Genomic DNA, 12337 nt, shown 5'->3' with positions numbered 1-12337 from the left:
TTAGGGTCTTTGGTAAGTTTGTGGAAATTGTTGTCCTTTGCATGTTCGATGTCTTTGTACAAAAAGAAAGTAAAAAAAAATACAATATCTAATTTTTAATAGGATTATCGTATGACATTTCGTTATTAAAAAATTAAGTCATAATATTATACGTTTTTTTTAAATATATATAATTTATGACGAGTTATTCCGAAATACAAATCTAATTGTAAAGAATTTTGACAGACTATACGATGAAAAGATACTTGAACCAACCCAAACATGAATCTTTGGATTAATACATATATGTTGACAAGTTCTTCTGGATTTAGCAGTGCTGAAATTAAGTAAAATGCATGGAAAGAGATTTATTATTACGTTAACAAGAAAATGAAAGATGATGAAAACAGAGTCTTAACCCTCCACAATCTGTCCCTCCATCTCTTCTTTTGTTTGTGTTGACAACTAAAACCCGCTGCTTAAAGGGTACACGATACTACCTATTTACAGATCAATCTCAAAGGGAAAATGAAGAACGAAATTTTTACACCAGTCGAGGAAGTAATAAGATAAATGTATGTCTATGAGATGCACCTCATAGAGTAAATGGAGACGGAAGGAGAAGGAGAAGAATCAATCCTAGGGTGATCACTCTCCAATCCATAGTCCATCATCGGACGGTACTCCAAATCTTCATCATGATCGTACACGAATTCTGGGATCTCTATCTCCTTCCTCTTCACGTGCTCCCATAGGTAATCCACCTGCTCACGTACCTCAGCTTCCCGTACAGCCTACCACAGATAATTCAAATCAATTATGTACTAGGAGAAAATATGAATCGAACGGTTTGGTTTAGGTTTACCCTCCGGTGAAGAGAAAGCGGCCGAAGGTGGCAAGGAAGAGCCGAGCCTGGAGGCCGGGGTGCACGAAGTAAACGGCTTGGAGATTATCCTTCACGTCGACGGGGATCGCCTCGTAGATTGATCGGAGGGCTGAGATTCGGGGAAGTTCTCGCTCTTTGAACGCTGGTGTGGACGTACAACACCGAGAACGACTTCTTTCCTAGCCTCGGAAATATATGCTCCTCCAAATATTCTTCAAGACGTCAACGCTCAAAAACCGAGCTGATCAACCCAAACAACCAATAATATCAGATACCTAAATCTTTAATCTGGGGGGAAGAAGTGGGGGGATTAATTACCGGGGAAGAATTTTCCGATGATACGGAGAATCTTATGGCCTCGTTATCTTGCCGCGGATCTTGAAGATGTCGAGCTTGCGGAGGAGGAGTTCTTGATCGGACTCGGAAATTATGTGGGATGCCATGGTAGTTTTTGAAGAAACGTTGAAAAAAATATTACTTTTTGAAGAAAAATCAAATTCAGTTAGAGGCGGTCGTTTTGTGTGTATGAATAATAGGATGCGAAAGAAGAAAAATTATGAAGGGAAGAGGAGGGGATTAAAATTAATATACATGTGTGTACCAATTCAATCTTTATTTATTGGATGGGTTAGAGATAATGATGGCTAATCCTTAACTTTTGATTCTTTTTAATTTGAATTTAAATATTAAAAATATATTTGATAACAATAACATTAATATATTTTAATTCTTTTAATAGTAAATCTCTCTAATTTCATTTAAAAAAAACAAGATCTTGTCTCATCTAACTAATTGATATTTGATTAAATTTTAAAGTTGTTATGAGTATTTCAATTTACTATTTGCATTTAAATATTAAAAGATGTTTAATATCCTACCTTCTGTCCCTTAGATTAGTTTATCTCTTTAGATTGATAAAAGAAAAAAATAATAAGAATAAACTATATATACATTATGCATTTATATTTTGATTATTTAATTAGATTTTTTTAATTTAATTATTAAATATTTGAATTGTACTCGTTTAGGTCAGTCGAATATTAATAGCACTATCACTATTTTTTTTATTAATAATAACACTAACACTAAAATTTTGTGTTTCAGGGGTTTTTATTTTTGAAATTAATCTAGCATATTAACTTTTTCCTCTCCACCAATATCGTTCGAATACACCGATCCTCATTTGTGATGCAACTCATATTAAAAGATTTTTATTCCATATATATATATATATATATATATATTTTCCTCCTCCTTCTTGACATCCCATCTGATCACCATTGAATTGAGATATCTTGGTTTTATATAAAATCTCCACCATCTAATCAATGTGAAATAAAGATATTGCTTTTCTCCTCCTTCTCTACCTCTCAACTATTCAGATTTGAATAAAAATAGTCCAATATAAATTAATCAAAAGGAACATGAAAATTTGGGTTTAAGAGAAAATTTCATAACTTTTTACATAAATTTACCAAAAATATTAAAGATTTTTAATAATTAACGGTTAAGTGACTCGAACAAGTAAAATTTAAAAGTTTAATGTTTAAACTAAAAATTTTAATTAGATAACCAAACATAAAAAGACATTAAAGTAAATGACTAAACATATAGTTTATATAAAATATAATTGTATATTCCCAAAATATCTTCCACGGTAGACAGCATGACATTTGGCGTGAGTCCCCAACTACTGTTTTTCTCTTCTTTTAAATTGGCTTGAGTCCCCGGGACCCCGACTAGAGGTTTAGAAAGTTATCAGTAACAAATTAAGGGGTACATTACACCCAATACCACTAAATTTTAGTTTGTCTATTATTTATATCACTGAATTTTTATTTTGTTTCAATTATAGAATTAACATTTGGTTTTAACTTATACCATTAGATCGTTAACATTCAAATGGTGTGGTAACATGGACAAGACAATATCATTTTGGTACAGCTATTACGCCCAAAATGACACCGTTTAGGCATTAAAGTTTAGGGGTATATTGATTTTGTCATTAAATTTTTAAACATTTCACTTTTTCGGTATTGCCGCTAGCCAATCACCAGTTATCTTTCGCGGTAAGATCGATATCAAAATGTTCATATTTTAATCATTTTTCTTCTCCTAATGTTGGTTTTTCACACAAAAAAAAATACTCAAACTTGATGAAATTAAACAAAAATATCTACCATTTTAAAGATTTTTTGACTTTATTATATTTGAGATATTTAAGGTGTTTGTTAGAAATTTCGAAAGATGACAATCATTATTTCAAGAAGACAAACAACATGCCTTAAAAATAGCCTCATCATGCGATCGTCAAAAGAGATTGGAGTATTAGCACGTTGAAATATTGAATGGATATTCATCGATTTTGTAGAAAATTAATCATAGGAGAAGAAAGATTAGTGAAATGCGGACGTTTTGATAGTAATCTTGTCATGAAATACTATTGATGAGGAGCAATGATTAGATACCGACATCGGTCAAAAAAATGCAGTGCTAAAAGGTAAACTATTTAAAAATTTAGTGGTAAAATTGATACACTCCTAAAAATCGATTTCATTTTAGGCATCAATAATCGTATCAAAATGATGTCGTTTTGTTCATGTCATCACATCGTTAAAATTTAATAGTGCGGTGTCATAATTAAAATAAGTTAAAATCAAAGTCTGGTGTTATAATTAAAGAAATTAAAAGTTCAATAATATAAACGATACATCACTTTAAAGTTTAGTGATATCTATTGTGGTTTATTCAAAATTAAAACACCAATTGATTTTTTAAAACTTTGGGCTTAAAGATTTTCTAACCCTTTTTAGCCTCTTGTATATGTTAAATTTGATTTTTTTATTAGTATGTGTAAGTATAAAGTAATATATATTCAAAGAAAAATTTCAACCATTTAACATTGAATGCTCATACCTCTGACATTTTTTATACTCGAACCCATAATCACAAGAAATAAGGAACCACAAGAAATAACAATAATTTCTTTATCACCAAGGTGACTTGATTCGTGCTAAATTTGAAATATTTAGATACAATTCAATGTATTAAATCCTAATATTTAATGGTTTTGAGTATAAAAAGAATAAAGCTATTTAATTCCGTTTCACACTTGGTTAGTTACTGTTGGATTTAATGAGAATAATGAATAAATTTGAATTTTAAAATTATTCTCATTTTCAAATTTAAATATATTTTAATACTTATTTTTTAAAAATTGAATATTACGAGAGATTTAAACATTTGATATCTAAGTTGGCTTAGAGTTTTGGAAGGACGCGGATTTAAGGTGGAGTCAAATTTCTTAATTAATGAATTGAGCTTCTTTTTTAAATTGAGGACGGGAAGTCTCGCAGCAAAGCATATCTTGTTTGAGCTTAATTAAGAATGAGAGAGAGAGAGATTAGTTTATTTTTATATATAATCTAAAGTGATTACAAATGATAATATATTTTTTAAAGATGAAACAGATTAATTAAAATATAATTTTATTAAAATAAGAGTAGGGATGTATATATATATATATATATATATAAAAGATGTCACACTACATTTACAATCATTTTACAGTTTAAAATTAGTATAAATTTAAACTTTTAAAAAGATTTCCAGTTTAATCATTTCCATAAAATAATTTAACGTCAAAATATAATATTTAAAATCCAAATTGATTTCAGTTTCAGGAAGCAACATAACAGTTTAATGTTGTTTCATATCATAAAATAAATTACTTAATTTAAAATCCATATTTGATAACATATAAAATATAATTAATAAACTATTATTCATGCATTATATTAGTTTTATCTATAACTATTTATATTAGGCCCGTATTATTATTATTATACATACCAATTTTATAACAATAATAACCAGACAGTTTAACAAAACTTATAACATACATGCTACTAATAAGTCAAAAGAGATATCAAAAGATGTTCATATTGATACTGGCAATAGATTTGATTTTGCTTGGTGATGCTCGCAGTACTCCTTACTCCACTACTCCACTTACTTATCATTTTCTTTATCTACGCGTGAAAAGAGTCACACACTATCTTACGCCGTCTTCTTCTTTCTTTCTCTTTGATCTTTGTTTAGCCAGCGGAAACACCAATCTTAATGTTGGTTGCCGACCGTCAGAAAATATTAGTTCTCTTATTTTTTATATTAGGTCTTTTTTAGTCTTTTTAATTTTGAATAAGCATCTCTATCCTTGTGACATGATTTTTCTCTGCTCTTGTGGCACGATCATCATATTTTTTGGTATGTTTTTTCGCATACCTTTGTGGTCGCTTTGGTTCTCTCACAAAAACCATCATGATATTTATTTTCTGATTGATTAGTCGGTGGTCACATATAGTCAGATCCTCTCTTTTGGTAAAAAGTTGTTTGCCGATGTAATCAGAATTGTGTAGCGAAGCAGCCTGACAGATTATTTGGTTCACTCTCCACTCCTTTATCACTTCGTCAAGTGTCTCATCCGACAGAGACAAGGAGTTCGTATGAAGGTTATTGGGTTTTGATATTGGTCGTCATTCTCAATGGAATGTTTTAATTTTCTTCATATTTTTAGGTTTATTATTTACTTTTGTTTGAGTATTTTGGTGACCATTGTCTCCAAATTTATCTCTTTATTATGATACATTGCAATTTTGATTACTTCCATTATTAATAAGATTCAGTTGCCATTGTTAAAAAATAACACAATATTCAAAACAATATAATTTATTCAAATAAAACACTTGAATTTTCAAACTGACTTAAATAAGCCATTTCCCTCATAGGAAAACATGTAAAAACCAATTTCTTATGATTTTATATAATCACGACATGCCAATTATACCTACGACTCTTATTGCAACATACAATAGGCTTTACGATAAATTCATGTCATTTATAAATCCAACATTTTCAAACATCATTTATCAAAATCAATGCATTATGCAGTTCATGTTCTAAAATCATTTTTAGAGAAACTATTCAAATATCCTTTCATAAAGTATCATATAAAAACATATTGGGTAATTCATACCCAAAAAATAAATTATAAATCATTTCAGTAAACATTATGGAAATATTCCATAATTTGCTTCAAACCTTTATTTAAAAACCATCCGATGTTGACTTATCGCAAGTCTTCCTCAATCAGTATATTTAAATAAATAAAATGCACTCACCTTAGTCTCACTATTGAACCTTTAACGAAGATTTTCTTTTTAATCACGTACTTGAACTTTCACTTCCGACTCGATTCGATCATAAGACTTATCGTAGTCTAAATAAAATCATGCATAAAACACAATATTCAAAGTATATGTTAGAGTTATACTAACATAATCAAAATCCAATAATTAAATCCATAAAATATAATTCGATACTTACTCAATATAAAATCACTTCACTATTCCATAAAACTTCAACATTTCCAAAATTCCTATATATTCAAGTTCATCAAATCACTGAATTTCACAAACCTTACAATTTAGTTACCATTTATAAATTCTTTAGAATTCATACCAACTTTTTAATTAACTCAAGATGGTTCTTCACCATTTTATTCAATTCAAATCCAATACTCAAATTGTAGATACTCGATTTGTCCGGGGCTAGGTCGGATTAGACCCGAAGCAAAGCAGTTGGAGGCCCAAACCAATGACCCGGCAGAGCAGCCCACGTGAAGCCCTGGAAAACCAAAAAATAGTTATCAGGAATTAATCACTATAAATTGTAAATGGGGGTTTTAATTTTCAATTAACCACTAAGGAAAGGGGGAGTTTTTTGGAAAAAAAATGGTTTTTAGAAAACCACGGTAAACAAAAAGAGAAGGGGGGGCCTGTTGGTTCTTTTTACAGAGAAGAAAAAGCATTGTACAAGGAGGGGATTTTTTCCTCTTATTCAAAAATCAAGGGAAACGGTGGAACTCCATTTTTCATTGAATCAAAGCAACACATAATATCAAAAGGGTATTTATTTTCAATTTCAGTTCTCAATTGCTTTCATTATTTTCTTGTATGTTTATATGCTTTGAACTGAAACCAATTCAAAATCATAAAGGAGTTAGTTTAAACGCTTACCTTAGTTGTCTCGTTGTGCCTCCTGGTCGTTCAAGTCTACATTGTCAAAATAAAAGGGTGTGTTAGTTGGAAATAAATTCATTATAAAATAGAAAGAAGATGGTCTTGATAGTTTACCTTACAATGCGTGGGGTTTAGAGTCTAAGTTGTTGGCTTTCGAAGTTAGGGGTCGATTGGGGTGTTGTCGAGCATTCATGACTCTTAATCGAAGGGGATAGAGTCATTTTTTATTCTTTAGATTTTTGGGTTGTGTTCACTGCTCGTTTTAGTACCGGCCGAATGGTTAAGATTCACCATAGGAACGGTGGCCAGTGGTATTTAGTTGCAGATTTGTGAGAACGGCGTTGTGAGAGAAGGGAGAATGGAGTGTAAAGTGGTCGGTGATCATGCGAGAGAGGAACGACAGCTGGTCTCCTTTTCTGGTCTGCAGTGTGTGTGAAAATGAGAGGGGGTTGGAGAAGAAGAGTGAACGTGAGGCAGGGGTAATTAGTTTAAAATGGTTAAGAGTGAACGTTCGGATTTATATTTAGACATTTGGTTTAATTAGTTTTTAGCCACCATGACTTTAGGGGTAAATTCTGTTTAGACCCTTTCAATTTAGACGCATTCTACAGAGCAGTCCCCTGTTTGTTTCAATTTTCTATTTTTTTCCGAATGTGCAGGCACTATTATGTTATTTTACATTTCATTTTAGTTTAAACTAAATAGGAGAAATTTCATATATGATCTTAGTGTATGCGCATTTTTATCTTTAGGTCATTGAATTATTTTTGATTTTATAGATTTGATTTTACATTTATTTAAATTTAGTCATATTATTTTTAAATATGTATATACATGTTTTTCTAAAAATTTGTAGTTTAGCATGTCATGTTTTTATTTTTATATTTAGGTCACATGTGTACATTATATGTTAATATGCGTGGTTTATAGTTTTAAATTTTAAATGCATGTATGTAATTTTTTGTATGTCACGTTGTATATATTTTAAATTTTGTTTGATTAATTTTTGGCATGACATACTTTTTGCACAATTTGTATGATATCCTCATTTGCATAACTCGACATATTATATAATTGGATTAAGGGTAATACACTTTTAATTTAAAATTGTTTTAAGTGGGTTGTCATAACGCATTTGAGATCCGCTTTTAATGATTTTAAAATAAAAGTGTATCCCATTAGTGACACCTAAAAATTGATCCATCACTTTAAAATTTGGGAATGAAAGAAAAAGAAATGTTCGGGTATTTAAATTTATCGAGAAAATGTTGTTATAGCTTTTAAGATCTGGTCTCGATATTTGTAAATAATCGAACATTCTTTATCTTTCTAAAACGACTCGGTAATTTTAATTTAATTTATTTGAGTGCTTTTGAATATTATTAAATTCACATCTTTGTTTTATGGGATCAAAAATCAAATTAAGTTCGAATTTGTAAAGTTCATTGTAAAGACATTAATTAATCGACTAGGTACCGATTTAGGGCATTGTGGGGGTGTTAATCCTTCCTCACTCGTAATCGACTCCCGAACCCGATTTTTGTAACGCAGACTTTAACTTGTTGTTTTAATTAAAATTAATTTTTATTTAAAATAACAAAAATGTTTTTGGGTGCCCAATCACACCCTAATCAAAGATTGGTGGCGACTCTTCGAACCATATTTTTCTATTGTAAACGAAATCCCAATTTTTTCGAAACGAGAGATTTTTAAATTGCATTTGTTTTTAAATTAAAAATCAATTGAAAGAGATAAATTAAAAATTGATGTGGTTTTTAAAATCTCAGTTTTTCACTTTTTTTTAAGAAAAATTCGTTTTGACAGCTTGGTGACTCTGCTGGGGACCTTTTTTTTAGAGAGTCAGAACGATAGTCGATTAATTAATTGTCTTTGCAATTGAAAGTTATATATTCGTTTTAATTTGGTTTTTGATCCCTTGTTTGATTTTTAATATGTTTTGTTTGTATTTTGATTTTTTTAATTCGATTAACTAATAAATAGTTGTACTGATTAGTTTGTTAATGGTTTCAGATTAATTGTGTGAATTTAGGAAATTTTGAGTGTTTTTATTGTGTGTGTTTTCGCTTTTTCTCACACACTGTACAACTGCATTTTCATGACATGAGGTAAAACTCCACTCCGTCCTAATTAAGTAGGAGTGAGAGACTATGCCCTCGTGTAGTTTTCACCTCAGCATGGGATAGTGGATCGCTCTTGGAGCTCATGCCTTATGGTCCTCGTGATGGTAATCACCTCCGCATGGACATAAGGAGGTGCGTTCCCTCGAAATTGAACTCGATCCCCTAAAGCCTATGATGGGCCAAGATTGAGGGTTCGACAGCCCAAGGGGGCACCAATAAGGACAATTCGAGAACCTATTACTTTAGAACCGAACCCAGTATATAGTGAACATAGAGCCTGAACTTAGGTGGAGCCAACCCCGAGCCTTAAGAATCCTGTGAGGAGGGTACATAAGGAAAAGCTTTTTTTTGAGTCATTTATTTTCGTTTTTTGAATAAATGCATGCGAACTAGATATCATACGGTTAGGTTTATTTTTTGAACAAGCATGCGAATTAGATATCATGCGGTTAGGATTTCTTTTTGTGAATAACAAAGCATGGGGGTAAATATCATGTTGGGTAAGATCTGATAAAGCATGATTGGGTAGCCATCATGTGGGTAGGATTCTTTAACAAATTATTATCCCGACTTAATTGCTTTATGTTTACTAACCGATCTTTTGTTGTCTTTGCCTTGTTTCTTTTATGTTTACATTGCACTATCCATTACATGGTGTTGATTTGGGATCGATGTCCATATAGAAGGCCAGTAATATGGAATGAATGGTTCTGAAAGAGGTTGAGAACAATGCAGATGTTCTGAGGTGGTCGGAACAGTCCCAACTGACCAACGGGGATAGTGTGATGCCTGGATACGTGTCGGAGTTATTTGGTTACACTTACATCAATGTACGTCAGAATGATCTGAGTGAGCTAAGAGAGGTATGAGGAAGATGGGAAGCAGCCGATAAGGAGATGTTTTATTAGTTGTATGGCGATATTCCTTATCTTCTGGATGTTCCTATTGACTGAAGTCTGTTTAGAGCATTGGAGCAGTTCTGGAATCCGACTTATAGCTGTTTCACATTTGGTAGAGTGGATCTGACACCAACAATAGAGGAGTATCAAGGTTTGGTCCGTTTTCCGAGGTCCCAAATGGATATATATACCAAGCTGTCAGTCACTCCTTCATTTAAGAAGAAATTACTATTGATGACTGGAATGAGTGAAGATTAGGTAGTTAGAAACATTAAGAAGAAGGGAGACAGTGAGTGCATCTCTTGGGCTGCTCTGAAAGAAGTAATTGATCATCACCCTGATAAGAGAAAGAAGCTTGACTTGTTTGCTTTAGGGATTTATGGGCTCGTTATTTTTCCAAATGTGCTAGGCTATGTAGATGTATCAGTCGTTGACATGTTTGAAAGATTAGACAAGCGTGTGGATCCTGTTCCAGCCATTCTAGCTGAGACGTTCCGGTCTTTGAGTTCTTGTAGGCGCGAGGAAGAAGGACGCTTTATAGGGTGTGAATCTTTGTTACTAGTATGGATTCTAAGTCATTTCAAACATGTTGAAAGGGCACCAGGACGAGTGTTTCTAGATGAGTTTTCGCCTTTGAAAAATTTTCTTTCTAAAGAATGGCCTGGGGGCTTCACCGAAGAAAAATGGATGGTCATCTTCAAGGATATCAGGGACGGTGATATTTTGTGGCGAGCTTCGTGGAATGTCTCTTCGGATATACTTTACCGATGTGGAGAGCGAGATTGGGTTCCTTTGCCAGGTATATGGGGTTCTGTTGGGTATGCACTGCTACTAGTTTCCAGACAATATGGGTCAAGGTAGTTCATTCCAGCCACATGAGACTTAGTAGGGTCGGATTTTGCATTCAAAGGAGATCAGTATAAGGGTAAAGTTAAAGGGGTTGCTGAGGCCTGGAAGTAAACTCATCGTGTGAATCTATTCACTTATGATCTCGAGTTATCTCAAGAATACGAGCAGTGGAGAAGCGGTCGAGTAAATGACAACATCCTGATGGTGAATCCTGAAAATATTCAGCCGGTGGAAGAACAGTTGAGAGTGGTGCCATCTCCATTAGAGTTAGCTAAGCATGATTTCGAAGCAGAACGGAGACAATGGAGAATGACTTTGCAGAAGCTGGAAGATGAAGTGTATCAAAAGGGATTGGAGATTGACTTTCAGAAGAGTAGAGCATATCAAATTGAAAAAGTGGAGAAGCAACTTCGGCTAGACTTTGACGATCTTCGGTCAACTTATCAGCGAATGGTAAAAGCTCAGACAAGTACTAGCTCGAGTAAGTCTGTCGAATTGAGGCAAGAGGTGGTGAACCTCAAAAGAGTAGCCAGAGAGAGTCAAAAAGAGCTCAAGCAAAGCAGACACCAAGTTAAAATTTTATCGAAGGAAAAGGATTCTTTAGAGCAGCGGTTACAAGAGAGTCAAGCCTATAATGAGAAGTTGAAGGAGAAGATTTCAAGTTTAGAGACTGCATTATGATAATACCGAAACAGGGAAGGTAGCTCAAGCCGTGGGGAAGTTGAGAGTCTGAAAAAACAAGTGAGTGAGCTTGAAGCCATGGTTCAAGATATTCAGAGGCGAGCAAGTGAGCTATCGATATTTCCTTATGAGGGGGATATACAGTGGCATTTTCGATGGGAGCGAGCTCAGGTGAGAGTTAAGCAAAGAGAGGACCTTATTGGTTGTTACCTAGGACACACGCGGAGAATAACTCAATATTTCTGAGGAAGCTGCTGATGTGACTGAAGAACTGGATCCCGAGGCTGAAGAAAACTAGAAGATTGTGGAGTTGCTAGTGCATGTACAACAAATAAGAGAGATGGTTCAGATTTATTTGTGATATGTTCAAACTTTGTAATTGAACGTCATTCTAATATAAAGAGTTTTTCTAAGGAGTCGTTCCAGGATCAGCACCCTGCATTTTGCATATATATTTTTAATGCATTTAAATTTTTGCATCGTATTTTATTCATTCATAATCATATATTTCATATTCATTAATAAACATCAACGTTAACAAAAGGACTGTGTGACAAAGTATTACTGGAAACTTCTAAGCATCCCTATAATACCCGGAAGAAGGTCATGGATGATAAAATTGCTCAACTTGAGAAAACTCAGCTGGAGTTACAAGAGAATATGAAGAAAATGTAAGAATATATGATGAATGCCCAGAAGGAGATGTTTGCCAAGTTTACGAGTCTGTTGGAAGGAAGAAATCCAGAACATGGGAAAAGCCCTATGCCAAGAGCTGTAACTGATGACCCACTTTATCCTCCAGGGTTCACCCTAGAACAATTG

General features: G+C 33.0%; 1 pseudogene; it reads right to left on the bottom strand.

Moving 5' to 3' along the window:
* Positions 1-423: 423 nt before the first annotated feature.
* On the bottom strand, positions 424-1395 carry LOC120138064 (annotated as a pseudogene).
* Between the last annotated feature and the right edge of the window lie 10942 nt (positions 1396-12337).

Source organism: Hibiscus syriacus, unplaced genomic scaffold (genome assembly GCF_006381635.1).
Source record: "Hibiscus syriacus cultivar Baekdansim isolate YM2019G1 unplaced genomic scaffold, ASM638163v2 tig00110678_pilon, whole genome shotgun sequence".
NCBI lineage: Eukaryota > Viridiplantae > Streptophyta > Magnoliopsida > Malvales > Malvaceae > Hibiscus > Hibiscus syriacus.
This window is presented reverse-complemented; position numbering and strand designations above follow the sequence as displayed.